Raw genomic sequence first — 13,945 nt, forward strand, 5'->3', positions numbered from 1 at the left:
TTCCCTCTGCTTGCTCAGCTGTAAGGCTGTGCGCAGAATATAAACACCTGCTATTTTGCCATACTGCTACCTGGGGGAAAAGACCATGTTACTAGAAAACCTGCAGTTTTTCAAAAACAGCTGCACTATTGTCATGCAAATTAAAAAAATTTAGTTAACTTTGTAACAAGTTTGTTACTTCCCAACAGACTCTAATTTCTTATGTGAAGCTTCACTAGCATGCTGAATTGAAATCACATTGGCCTTTGTTAATCCGAGAAAAATGAGCAAGGAGCAGCGTGATTTGAAGGACAATAAAGAGGATCTGGCCTCGTCTTCATGCACAGTGAGCACATAAGGTCATGCCCAGTCGACTTCTCGGACTGTGCACACGACCGTGACCTCTCAACAAGAGCGAGATGCAGTATAAATCCAAGCGTCATTCTTAACAAGGTGTCAGAACAGGCTAAATAAACGACTTGGCCTCTACTCTCTGCCTCCCTGCATTCACCCTCCCTGCTGCTCTCCTGGCGGGACAATAATAGAGCCTTCTGTTCATCTGACCTCCACAGAGCCCAGAGGGACCAAGTTCTGCTGAATTCTAACAGGAGCCCAGGGAACATCCAGCCTGCAAGAGAGAGCAATGCTTCACTCTCACTTTCCCATAAACTTCCATCCACTCTGATGACACTGAATGACGTCTCCAACAAAACTGGCACTATATTGAGAACTTCTGCTTACTTGGCTCTTTTACCATCAGGCCACTGGAGAGGGTTGTAAAAAGAAATTTCTTTTTAAATATGTAGCAGTGCAGCAGACTTTAAATCCATGCAGGAACTGACTGAATGCATTTTCCTATATGAGATAAAGTGCAAACTTTGCAGTAGAGGAACATTCCAGGCTCAATACGAGGTTAAGCTGTATCGACAGCATCCGTTGACAAAGCTTTTGATTACCATAAACTCGGCCCTTGAGTTTGTAAAACACAACCATGCACAAAAATCATATGTAATGCATACAGGGTTAGAAATTAAAAAGTGGCTTTGGGAAAAAATCCAACTAAATCTTAAAAGGTAGGAGAAATGCTCCATAACAAGTTCCTGTTCCTCTTCAGGAACTCGAGCTGCATCGTAAAACGCTTTGGGAACGCCTTCAGCGTGACCGGCTCTGAATCATGTGTGTAATCAGACCAATGAATGGGCGAGACATCATAGACGGGTGACGTCAGAGACCAGGAAGTATAAAAGCACGTGCGGCGAAGCCGGACATTTAGCCTTCTGTATTCAGCAAGTGCTCTGTGGTGTCAGTTCAATCATTGTTTGTGAGTCTTTTTGGTGTTGTTCGTCCACTACATTATGTCACCAAAAGCACCCCAAAGACCAAGCACAGACTGGGCGAGGGCAGGGCCGCGTTTCAGGCTGTGTGTTCCTCCCTGCCCACGTTACATTACAGGGTGGGGTTACATAGGCGCGGGAAAGGGGGAAGTGGGGGTGCTGAGGTGCGCTGCAGCACCCCCAGTTTTTTCAGTGGGCAATTGTTAACTGTTGGAAAAAAAAGAAAAGAAAAAAAAAAATCGATGTCTATTTTACGCAACAAAAAAGAAAGCGCTGGTATTGCGGGTGGATTGTGATTGTGCTAGTCAAACATTTACAAAAGACGAGCTTCCAACCATCAAATAATTCAGTGGTGTAGATGGTTAAAGCGTGTGTTCATTCTACTCTTTTGACGTGATGGACCTGGGTTCGAATCTGCCTTTGGGCGAAACTTTTTTTCTCCTTTTCAACTTCAAATCACATTGTTCGAAAAAGCATTTATTTTTAATAAAACTGAAGACATCATCAAAAAGGTGAAAATAAAGTATTGGGTAGGATTAGGGTAGGTTTGTAGGGTGCCTTTTTTTTCCCAATAAGGTGGGCATCCATTTAATAATTTGAATTTAAAATTTACACTCAATTTGCACTCAACTCGTTACTGGTTTTATAATGTATTACAATGCTGAGGTGCAGATAATTGCAAACTATTTGCAATAAGTAATAGCAAAAAAATCCTACTATTTTCAAGCGTTGCCCCACCCTAACAATTGAAAGATTTTACTAAATATTCGTTAATTAATAATATTTTCAACTCAAAAAATAACTATGCACATAATGTAGTTTTTTAATAAATAAATAAAATCAAAATCAAGTAAATTAATTAAAAAAATCAAATTACAATAGGACTTTCCAATTTATTGTGTACGAATTGGTTAGTGTGACAAAACTACATTTTGGCTGGCTAAAGCTATGCTGGCCCTGTTGCATGACATGACTGGCTTTAGTGTTTTTTTTTTGTTTGTTACAACATACAACAACTGCAGAGGAATATGTACCTAACCAAAATAAAGGACAGATGAAGCTACGATGCCCGACTCCAGACCCCGACAGCATCATAAAGGTGATCCATTAGAATGCTCCCTTAGCAGCTCATGGTTACATTTATGTCAGGAAAAGACCATTTACATTCCAAATGTAATTTAATGCACACAAGAAGCACAACCTAGAAACCATCTAGTTAGAGAAATACAACTGCTTTGCTTTTTAATCAGGACCATTTTACAGTAAGATTTAACGTTACTAAATATGTTTGTTTGCAGTGCGTTTAAACTTGAATAAATGGTCCATGAGATATTTTGCCAAAGCAGTGGGTAATTCCTCTAGATGATTTGCGTAAAAATCTACTTTGCGTTTCTGTTGGCAAACATGTTTATGGTGCAATTCTATCCCAAGTGTAAATTGCTAGCACAGCAGAAATAAACAGCGCAGCCTTTCACAAGTAATTTCACTTTGCACATGTATCTGGTTGCCATGGCGGAACCTCACACGCTTGACAGTGCGTTGCATGCTGCGCTAAATCAAAGTAACAAAACTGCTTTTAATGGTACATGATCGTGACTGTAACGTTTACTACAGAAATGCTAAGATGTATTAAAGTTGACTAACCACAATTGACTGGCTTGGTTTTTGCTACCCCCAAGTTATAAATACTCAAGCTAACTGCCTATGTCGTAGTAAATAGAATGCGCTATTTGCAGTGTAAATAACATATCGACTAAAAAAACTGCTATCCCCCAGCGCACGTACAGCACCCCCAACCTAAAACAATCTTCCTGTGCCCCTGTGGGGGATACACACACAGTTTTTGTGCATTGTCTGCCTCGGAGCGGAGCACGTTGAATCAACTCTTAGAGAGTCAGCATGTTCTCCGCTCCAGGAAGGTTCTCTTTGCCAAGGGAGCCTTCGCTAGCGTTCCCCGCAGCGTTGGTCCTGCTTCCCCCGCCGAGGTGAAGCGGCGGTCACACGCTCGTGGGTTCGCAGCTGATCTGGCAGAGGGAATGGAGACGGGCAAGTCCCTATCTTCTTCCTCACCACTCATCCACCACCTGTTATCAGGGATCGGAAGCGTGATCCAGCCGCTACTTCCCCCCAGGGAGCGAGGGGGTTCGGAGGTTCACACTTTCTTCCTTTGGTGGCCCCCTCAGTCACCCCAGTATGAGGAGCTTTTGGAGTTTACTACGCGCTGTGGCCAAGTTAAACATCGATAGGCCCACCGAGAAAAAGGCTGAACGCAGAAAAGCCAGTAAGATGAGCGTTTCCCTGCGAACTAAGCCACCACCTCCATGCCGGAGCAATGCCTTTTTTCCCCGATTTGCCACACTGGGAGATTTGGTAGCTCAGGGAAAGCCTTCTCGGGCCCGCTTTTTTTTCATTCCCGTCTTCTGATCACTTTGGCCTGTACGGGATGATGAGCGTGGTTATAAGACGATGCCACCGGTTGAACAGACTGTCTCCCGGCTCGGCATCGTCTTTGAAGGCCCCGCACTGTCCTCCAAGCCGCTGCATACTACATCAGCACTGGTGGGCAAGGGGCACTCGGCAGCAGTGTCAGGCTGGTGCATGTCTGCACACCATGGTGGTGTTACAGGCGTACCAAGCCGACCTGCTAAGGATTTAGATGAGCGTGAGCACGTGAAATCTGAGGGGCGGGGGCAGCCTCCACCAAGTACCAGCTCCTCATACAGGGAGACACAAAGCAGAGCGTCACCTCACATGCTCCCCCATCTCGGGACCGTGGGGTCAAAGCGGCGCTCTGGGTCGGGGGCCTGTAAGCCCTTAGTCCTTCGGATCTCATGGACCATCCTTAAGGCTAAGAGGTCCTCGGCCAAAAAGCCCTGACGCCACTGGCCCAGGGAGTATGAGGGCAGTCCCCTCTGGGGTGCAGCGGGTTACACCGCATTACACGGTGTCCGTCTCGCCTCAGTGCCCTCAGGAGATCGTCTTGCCAATCCTGCCAGAGTTACAGGGCACAGCAGTTGTAATCAGAGCAAGTGTAATCAGAGCAGCTAGTGCCGTGTATTGGCTGCCCTGTAATTGCAGGAGATGGCCGAACTAGCTGTTCTAGAGACCTCCACAGAGGTGGCGAGCCTCTCAGCACCGCTACGTTTCCGGCGCGGTAACTGAGAGGCTCGCCACCTCTGTGGAGGTCTCTAGAACAGCTAGTTCGGCCATCTCCTGCAAATACAGGGCAGCCAATACACGGCACTAGCTGCTCTGATTACACCTGAGGTCAGTCTTGAGAGGCGATTCCCTTAGTAGAACCATTTGGCAGCGTGAGACTACTGCCAAATGTGTCTCAATGGGTGCCTGCAGACTGTAGAGAGAGGCTACACAGAAAACCAGTTTGGTTCTCCTCCCACCTCGTTTCAACTGGGATATCCCCACTCCGAGCAGGCTCTGGTTGGTGGTCCCTCCTTATGGACAGATCAGATCAGGTCCGAAGACTGGTTTGTCACAAATGATCTAAAGGGCACATACTTCCATGTCTCCATCCTTCCCACTCACAAGGAAGTTCCTGAAGTTCGCTTTTGGGGGCAAAGTGTACCAATATCTGGTTCTTCCCTTCGGCCTTGCGCTCTCACCCCGCATTTTCACGAAGTGTGGTGGATGCAGCTCTGGGTCCCTCTGTGACTCTAGGGCATCCGCATACTGAACTATATCGACGATTGGTTTGATTTTAGCTCAATCAGAGCAGGCGGTGGTTTTCGACATCGAGATGTCGTTCTCGTCCACATAGAGAGCTGGGGTTTTTCTTGTTTGTAACATCTGATATATTTCTTAAAATATTTTATTCCAGGCCTAGTTATACACAATATGACAGAACATATCAAGTAAAATATTGATTTTGTTTTTATTGTTGACACCTTAACATCCAATTATAAAAGATATAAAAGATGACAGAGTGTGATTTCATATGGTTAGAAATAAACACAACCCCCTAAAGGTGAAAAAAATTCCCCTGAAAAGCAAATCCTGGAGGCCAATATTGCCCTCTTATATGGAAATTGGATTTGCATGCTGACACTGAAAGTGTGTATAGTAATGCATTACAAAAAAGAAGTCTACAGGGCAATGCCCCGCACTGGAGTAAACCTTATAACTTTCTTCAGTTGCGTGCATGTGATTATTGTATTCAGCTCACCTGTTGGTCTATTACTTAGCCAATTAGTCTTCATTTGGTTTAGTATTTCAGGGCTCCAAACTGCGACTAAAACAGTCGCATTTGCGACCATAAATATTAATTTGCGAGTGACGTTTTTTGCTTGAGAAGTCGCCACTGGCGACTCTAACCCGCCGAAAGCTCCTCAGGATTTAAACCGCTTAAAAGTTTTCCTCAGGCGGATGATTTGCTTCAATTCTAGCAGCGCCCCGTCTGTGATAAAACGGAACTCGGGCGAAGGTTTAAGACACAACTAACACCCCGCCAGTGTGGACCTGCCGCGTGTACAACAGCTTTCAGCTGGAGAGTCGGCCCTAGATAAAAAAAAGCCGTCTGTCAGCCAGAAGTGTTTTGGTGAGTCGTCGTGGCTCTGGCCCATTATCTTCCCACCGATGCCGAGACTGAACCGACAGAGACGCATTTCAGCCAGAAATCAGCCCGAGTGTATAATGGCTATCCTGGGTAATATATTTACGTTTATAACTATAAAACCATTTGAAGTAATGCCTTTTTTTCCTAATTGTTTTGCGATCAAATCTTTTGTTATGTTCACGTATTAAACTGAGACGATGCGATTCAAAGTTTTAGTGGAAAAAGAGAGTTTCATCACAGTCCTCATCTCTGCCCGCACATCAGCTCCCTGACGCACACAGTTCCCTGATAAACGCAGTGCTCTTTCTGTTGCAGCGGGAGAGAAATTGATCGCGACGTAAGGAATGGAAAGTCAGAAAATACAGCGTCTATTTCCGTGCACAGCTTGAACAAACTAGAACAGGTAAAGCTGTCAGCTGTGTGAAAAATTCTCGTTTATAATTAACTAATATGGCTTCGTTCTTTCTAAACAAGGCTCTTGGTCTGTTTTCTTTTAAATGCTGAACTTTCATTATTTGAAGTTGGCAACTGCCGTCCAGTAAATCGCAAAAAGCTCTGTGCTTTTGTAACTTTTTTAATAAAAAGTAACGTTACCAGCTTTAAATTATTCCGAATTCATAAACCGAAATTCAAACCAATACGTTTTTTTGTGCTCTCCTTAGATGCGGGCAGCGCTGGTCGCTTTAGCACCTCAGTTTCAAGGGCAAGTGAACCCATTTAATCTTTCCTCTTTACTAATATGTACATAATTAACATGAATTACCATCAAAAATGAAGGCTTATTTTATAAGAGATCCTACAGTACAACTTACAGTAATGTCTCGTGTAAAGCTCATTCATGTGTTTTAAACTGCGTAAAATGTGTAAAGCTTGTAAACAGTGCAACGTAATATAACGTTTACCTCAGAATAAACCATTCTGAGTGTCAATAAACCTCCATCAGGTCAGTTCTAAAAAAAAGTTAAAGGTGCTTAAAAGGTTCTTTACAGAACCATGTTTGGTTCCACAAAGAACCATTCAGTCAAGGCTATTTAGAACCATCTCTTTCCTTTAATCAATACGGAGATACCATCTTTTCTCCACAAAGAATCTTTTGTGAAACAGAAAGGTTCCTTTAGATGTTTAAAGGTTCTTTCAATGAAACCATTTAGCCAAAAAAGGTTCTTCTATGTCATCGTGAAGCACCTCTTATTTTTAAGAGTGTAATCGACAACATTTGCCAGGATGCACTGAGGAGGAGCCCAAGCTACACTCAGTGGCCAAGTGATGCTTATGCGCCATTGATACTGGTACACAAGATCTGTGTAATAAACAATTCCTTTGGTGACTGGTAGATTTTCAAGCTGGAAAAGACATTTCGTTCCCACTTTAAGTGAACCTTAGTTCCCAGGTCATCTAACGAGATGGATTAAAATGCTGATAAAGTCAAGAAAAGATAAGAACATAAACACATGACAGTATGATTGAATGTTAAAATGTAAATAAATAAATAATAATAATCATAAAAAAATTAAACCACATTTATTCTGTGGCTACCAAATCACCTAAAAATTATTTGGCTCGTAAGTTTTTTTCTCCCTTATAGGAGCCAATGGCTCCTTACCCTCGATTTTTTTGTTTGGGAGCCCTGTATTTATAGTCCCATGCTTTTCCTGAGATTCAGTGTCCTGTCCTGAACGTTTGTGTTTTGGATGTTGTTGCAAACCATCGTCTGTTAGCCCTTCCATAGTGTGGATTAAAGAATATTTTCTTTATTTCCATTCATTGTGAACTCTAATTTGCCACATTTTCGTGACATATTCATACAAAAGTTAGCACTAACAAATATTTTAAGCTGCATGTTTATACATTTAAAACCTCCAAAATGCTTTTACTCCATAAATCAGAAGTCTTCAACTTTTTTTATTTTTTTTTGGTAGATAAAGAGAAGTGTGTAGAAAAAACTAAACTGCAACATAATACAACATAAACTAAACCTATAATAAACTGTATGGTACTATGGATTTACACACACAAAGGACATGAGGGTGAAATATTAAAATTCCAATAAAAATACACATTTTTGGCTAAATTTATGCTGTTTGCATTAACAGCCAAAATGATCAAAAATGAAAAATACAAAAATGTTCCTGAGGATTTACATGGGTTAATGATGTATACACTTTAAACACTTTGGTAACACTTTACATTAAGGTCATTAATTGACATTAGTTAATGCATTTACTAACAATGGGCAAGACATTTGTTACAGTCTCTGTTAATCTTTAATAAAATTAATGAAAATACAACTGTTCATTGTTAGTTGCATGTTACCTTACAGGTCCATTAAATAATAATTACACAGATACAACTTTTGATTTTAATAATACTAAGTAAATGTTAAACCTTACCATTAGATTAACTAAGATTAGATAAATTCCAAACACAATAGTAATTTTGAGTTATGGAGTCATGCAAACCTGAAAGCCTCAAATGATGTAAGGAAAGTGACAGCAGCTCCGCCCGTCCATGTGGGTTGTGCTGCCAAGTGGAGATGACACTATTTTTGAGGTCACATCTGTCACCACAGGCTGTCCTGTGAGGAGGCCAGGCATCTGCAAGGGACTGCGAGACCCTCGGGGACGGAGGACGTTCCAGTCCGCTAACACAAGAAACATTAGTTAAATGTGACTGCGTCAAGGGTGCATTCCCTTGTTTCAAGGACATCTGACTGCAACATTGAAATCATCATACAATGTGTTTTCTTGAATGTGTTCGCCTTTTCAAAAGTCTTATACAGAGCTGTGTTAACAGGAGAAGAGAGTGTATGGTTTACCTTTCAACTGTCCAGGTTCCCACATCCAACTAGTCTCACCAGTGGAACGGGATGCAACACATGGGTGTATGTCCCATGAGTCAGTCTCCTAGCAACAGAGAAGACAAAATCATTTTCCAAAAGATGACAAAGTGCATAATTGGCTAGCATGCAATGTTTCTGAAGTAGTGTGCTTTTTCTCTTTTCTTCTCTCCAAATGATTGCAGGATCAAATGTATTGTTTCAGCAATCATCCATTTCAATTCGGTTTTCAGTTAGTTAGAGGTCGTGGACTGTTAGAACGTCCCTAAATCCTTTTTGACATTCTCCACGGCTGTTTTATATTTCTGCATATCGCAGTGCCAAATCTGTCAAATGTCTCAATTAAGATATACAGACATTGTACCCCAGATGGCTTTCATATTGGAATGTTTTTGAAATCTGAAGCAAATAAGCAATACAATTACAATATACAGTACAACAGCTGCTTCTCTCAAGGATACTTAAACTAATTTTTGAATGACAATGTCTTTTGATGTTATATCAGGGTCAAATATTCTGCATTTAAAAACTGGTTCCCTTTCAGTATGAATTTAAATTGAATCTGACCAGATGTTTACTGGGAATTTGGGATTGTAATGGGCAGAAAAATTATGTACAGAAATTGCAATTAACACATTCGCATAACAGAGTATTTTAATAGTTCCACACAAGAGAATGTTTAAGATAAACTATAAACTATATTGTTTTAATTTGAAGAAATTTTCTTATATATATATATACCCAATATACCATAGTTTTTCTGTACACTATAGTGTCAATACTGTAAAGTGTCACGGATACGAACCCCGTGAGTCCCTCCAGTGGCCAGGCAGAGGGCACCATCACCCGAAAATACTGACACTTACATGCATCCAAACACTCACGTACACTGATACTGACTACATTACCCCATAAGCCCCGTACCTTGGAGCTGATCACCGGCCAGGGTGTTCCCTATCAGAGCACTGCCACTATAAGCCAGACCTTTGCATCACCTCATTGCGAGGTCTTGTTACTGGCCCACTGCTAACATTTCTGAGCGTTTTACCCTGTCTTGTTTCCCTAGTTTGCCTACCTTTGTTGTTTATATCGATCTGTGAACCTTTGCTGCCCTACCTTTGAACCCTGATTGTTATACGGACTGTGAGACTTGCTTGTTACCCCGACCCACTGCTTGGTATTGACTACGATTCTGATATTCCCTGTGACACTGTGTTTGCTGATCCTGACCTTCGCCTGTACGACGACTACGAGTGTTCAAATAAAAGCTTGCAAATGGATGCCCACCCAAGTCGAGTTATTCATCGTTACAGAAGACCTCGCCAGGACAAGATCCAGCAGCATATTAATGAAATCTCTGCACCAACCTGGCAGCTCCAGGCAAGTCAGATCGCTGCTAATCAGCAACATTTTTTTAAATCGTCTTACCGCCGTCACGGAGGAATTGGTGAAAGCTATTCAGAATCTCCACAGTCCTGTTGTCACAACACCCGCGCCACAGCAGCGGCCACGCCATAACACATTTGGTTCCCACGCCCTCATCAGATTAACCCACGACTGGCCGTTTCCTGAGAAATTCGACGGTGACCCTAATAAATGATAAAGGCTTCTTACTTCAATGTTCGGCTGTTGTGTGGAACAAACACCCATGCTCTTATTCCACTGACAACGGTTAAAGATTGCCTTTGTTGCTCTTTGTTAACACCGAAGGGCTCTTGACTGGATTACCGCTGTTATGGCGCACGGATGGGTCATCTTTCTCCTCCTTCACCGATTTTCCTCACACGCTTCCGTGAGGTTTTCGATCATCCCAAGGAGGCCCGGGATGAAAGAGCGCTGGTGAACGCTTGCTAGAGCTCTCTCAAGGGAAATCTTCAGCTTACTGCTGAGTATGCTATGAACTTCCGCACACTGCTGCAGCACAAACGAACCTGGGGTGAGTGGACACCTTTAAAAGTTCTGCGTTTCGGACAAGGTTTAAGGTCATGGACTTTTTTTTTTTTTAACAAAACTGAACTGGCAATGATCGTAGTAATTGAAGGAAAAAGTTGGAATGATTTTCATCGAAACTGACAATAGCAATTGAGGCCAATCTGCAACGTTCACGGGTAACCCCAAGTTCTCGTGTCAGCACTGCCATTAAGCAGTTCATTTGTTTGTTGAAGACCCTGAACCTATGCAAGTTATTCCTATTATCTCTCATCTGAAGAAAGGAATCGTCTGCTTGGCAAAATCGTCTATGTCTGTATTTGTGGATGCCCCAGGTCATCAACGAGCCAGCTGTTCTATCACGTCCCCTCATCTGTCTCGTCCAAATTGGTGAGTGAATCCTCTACACTCCTCTCCATCCTGTAACCTGTTTGATTGTTACCTCCTGACAAACTAACATTATAAACAAAGTGAAATCAGTGACCACATTGGCTTTTACTGGATTTTCTGGATTGGCGGCTGAAACATTAATGTCAGTCGGTTTAGTTGCCAAAAGAACAAACAAAAGAGTATCATTTAATACCAATAGTGCTTAAGACTCTCTGTCATGTTAGGCTGACCATAGAATAGGTTCGTCCCACTGGGAACTGGGTTTATCATACCACTCTCTTACTCAAGATCGTATCCCTGACAATCCGTTTACGGCACCGACGAGGTCATTCAGTTCTACGTGTCTGCCCCCCGTATAATACACCCATAATTCTGGCTACATGGCTGAGACTGCACGATCCCCTAGGTATCAGGAAGGGAAGGTCAGCTATTGAAAGTGGAAGCACTAAAACGTGTCAAAACAAACAATGTCTATCTACCATTTCTCCTCTCCCGAGTGCACGTTGGCGTGAATTAACGAGGAGTGACATACGGGTGAGGTCCCAATTACCAGGGGAATTATCACGATCGCAAGGCAGCATTCAGCAAAAACCCAAGCAAACACATTACCATCTCATCGACCCCATGACTGTGCTATTTGATCTCCTACGAGGTCACAATCCACCCAAAGGTCGTGTGTTTCCACTGTCACTCCCAGAATCCGAGAGCCATGACTAAATACATCAAGGAAGAGTTGGGAAAAGGCTTCATACGTCCTCTTCCACTTCCCCTGCATCCGCTGGTTTCTTCGTCAAAGAAGAAAGACGGCAGTCTGAGACCCTGCATTGATTACCGTGGTCTCAACGAGATCACGGTGAAGTACCGTTATCTCCCTTCCCCTGGTTCCGGCTGCATTAGAACAACTTCGCACTGCCCAATACTACACAAACTTGACTTACGCTGTGCTTACAACCTGATTCGCATCAGAGAGGGTGACGAATGGAAGACGGCCTTTTCTACAACCAACAGGCACTATGAATACCGGGTTATGCCGTTTGGACTGGTCAATAGTCCGTCCATCTTCCAGGCTTTCATTAATGATGTCTTCAGGGGCCATGCTGAACAAGTTTGTTGTGGTCTACATTGACGATATCCTTATCTACTCCAATACCCTACAGGATCATATTCAACACGTCAGAACTGTGCTACAGCGGCATCATCGAACATCAAACTGTACGCCAAAGCCGAGAAGTGTGAGTTTCACAACTACATCCACTACCTTCCTGGGTTATGTCCATCAGTCCGGGGGGAGGGGAGTTGCCATGGATGACAGTAAGGTCTTGCTGTACTCAAGTGGCCAGAGCCTCAGACTCTCAAGGACAGACTCCCCTGATCAGCCATCCAACCGGGATCACCCCCTTCAACACTGCATTCTATGGTACCAACCACCCATGTTTCCCTGTCAGGTGAACCCACCAATGTTCCCGCTGTAACTGATTTGGCTTCAACGAAGCGAGGACACATGGACATCAAGGCCACGTACACCTACAACAAGCTGTACGGCGCCTGAAGGACAGGCCGACCGTCGTCGACGCCCTGTACACACTTCCACCTGGTCAATGGGTCTGGCTGTCCACTGCAGAACCTTCGATGAAATTGCCATGCCGAAAGTTAAGTCCAAGGTACGTAAGGTCCATCTCAGAATCACACAACAAATCACACACTCTGTTTCATTCCTCGCCTTTGCTTTGCCTAACACATATACACGTATTTCTCCCACTTTCCACATGTCACTGCTCAAGCCCGCTGCTGCCCCTGAGGAGGAGGGCGAGGGAGGGGTCCCCGGGATCAGAGTCCTCCCAACCGTTCAGGTGTAGAGCGAGGACGACCTATCAGGTGCGAGAGCTGCTTGATTCCGAGATTTCCGGGACGAAGTCCTCCAATACTTGGTTGACCTGGAGGGTACGGTCCAGAGGAACGCTCCTGGGTCACTGCCGATGACATTCTTGACCCCAACTTAACCACAGATTTTCATAGAGAACATCCAGAGAAACCGGCCTCCTCGACCTCGGTGGTAGACCCCGACGTCGTCCTCCACCTCAATGCCAGAAGTCGTTCGAGGGAGGGGGCTCTGTCACGGAAAGTCAAACAAAAAAAAAAAAAAAAAAAAAAAACAAAGAACCCCGGATTCCCTCCAGTGGCCAACAGAGGGCACCATCCCTGCAATACTGACACTTACATGCATCCAAACACTCACGTACGCTGATACTGACTACAGTACCCATAAGCCCCGTACCTTGACTGATCACGGCCATGTGTTTCCCTATCAGAGACTGCCATATAAGCCGGCCTTTGCATCACCTCATTGCGAGGTCTTGTTACTGCCACGGCTAACATTTCTGAGCGTGTTACCCTGTCTTGTTTCCCTGTTGCCTACCTTTGTTGTTTATCGATCTGTGAACCTTTTGCTGCCTTACCTTTGAACCCTGATTGTTATAACTGACGTGTGACTACTGCTTGTTACCCCTGACCCACTGCTGGTATTGACTACGATTTCTGATATTCCTGTGAACACTGTGTTTGCTGATCCTGACCCTTCCGCCGGTACGATACGAGTGTTCAAATAAAAGCTTACAAATGGATCCCAAGTCGAGTTATTCATCGGTACCGTAAAGAAACACATTCTTCATTTTTATTAATTATATACATCATTGTTTGTTTTTTTTTTTTTTACTTTTTTGCAATGAATATAAAATTTAGTCAGGGACACTGTTTCAATTTGTATGTATTTTTTTTTTTTTTAATTTGAGATAAAGGTGGACCATATTCTTGCGAAATTAAAGCATTGATTCATATACAGTCCATACTATTTTCAAAGTTAATTTATCAAATAAAATGCAGGTATATATTAAAAAAATTAGTGGTAAT

Source organism: Cyprinus carpio, chromosome A15, assembly GCF_018340385.1.
Source record: "Cyprinus carpio isolate SPL01 chromosome A15, ASM1834038v1, whole genome shotgun sequence".
Taxonomy (NCBI): domain Eukaryota; kingdom Metazoa; phylum Chordata; class Actinopteri; order Cypriniformes; family Cyprinidae; genus Cyprinus; species Cyprinus carpio.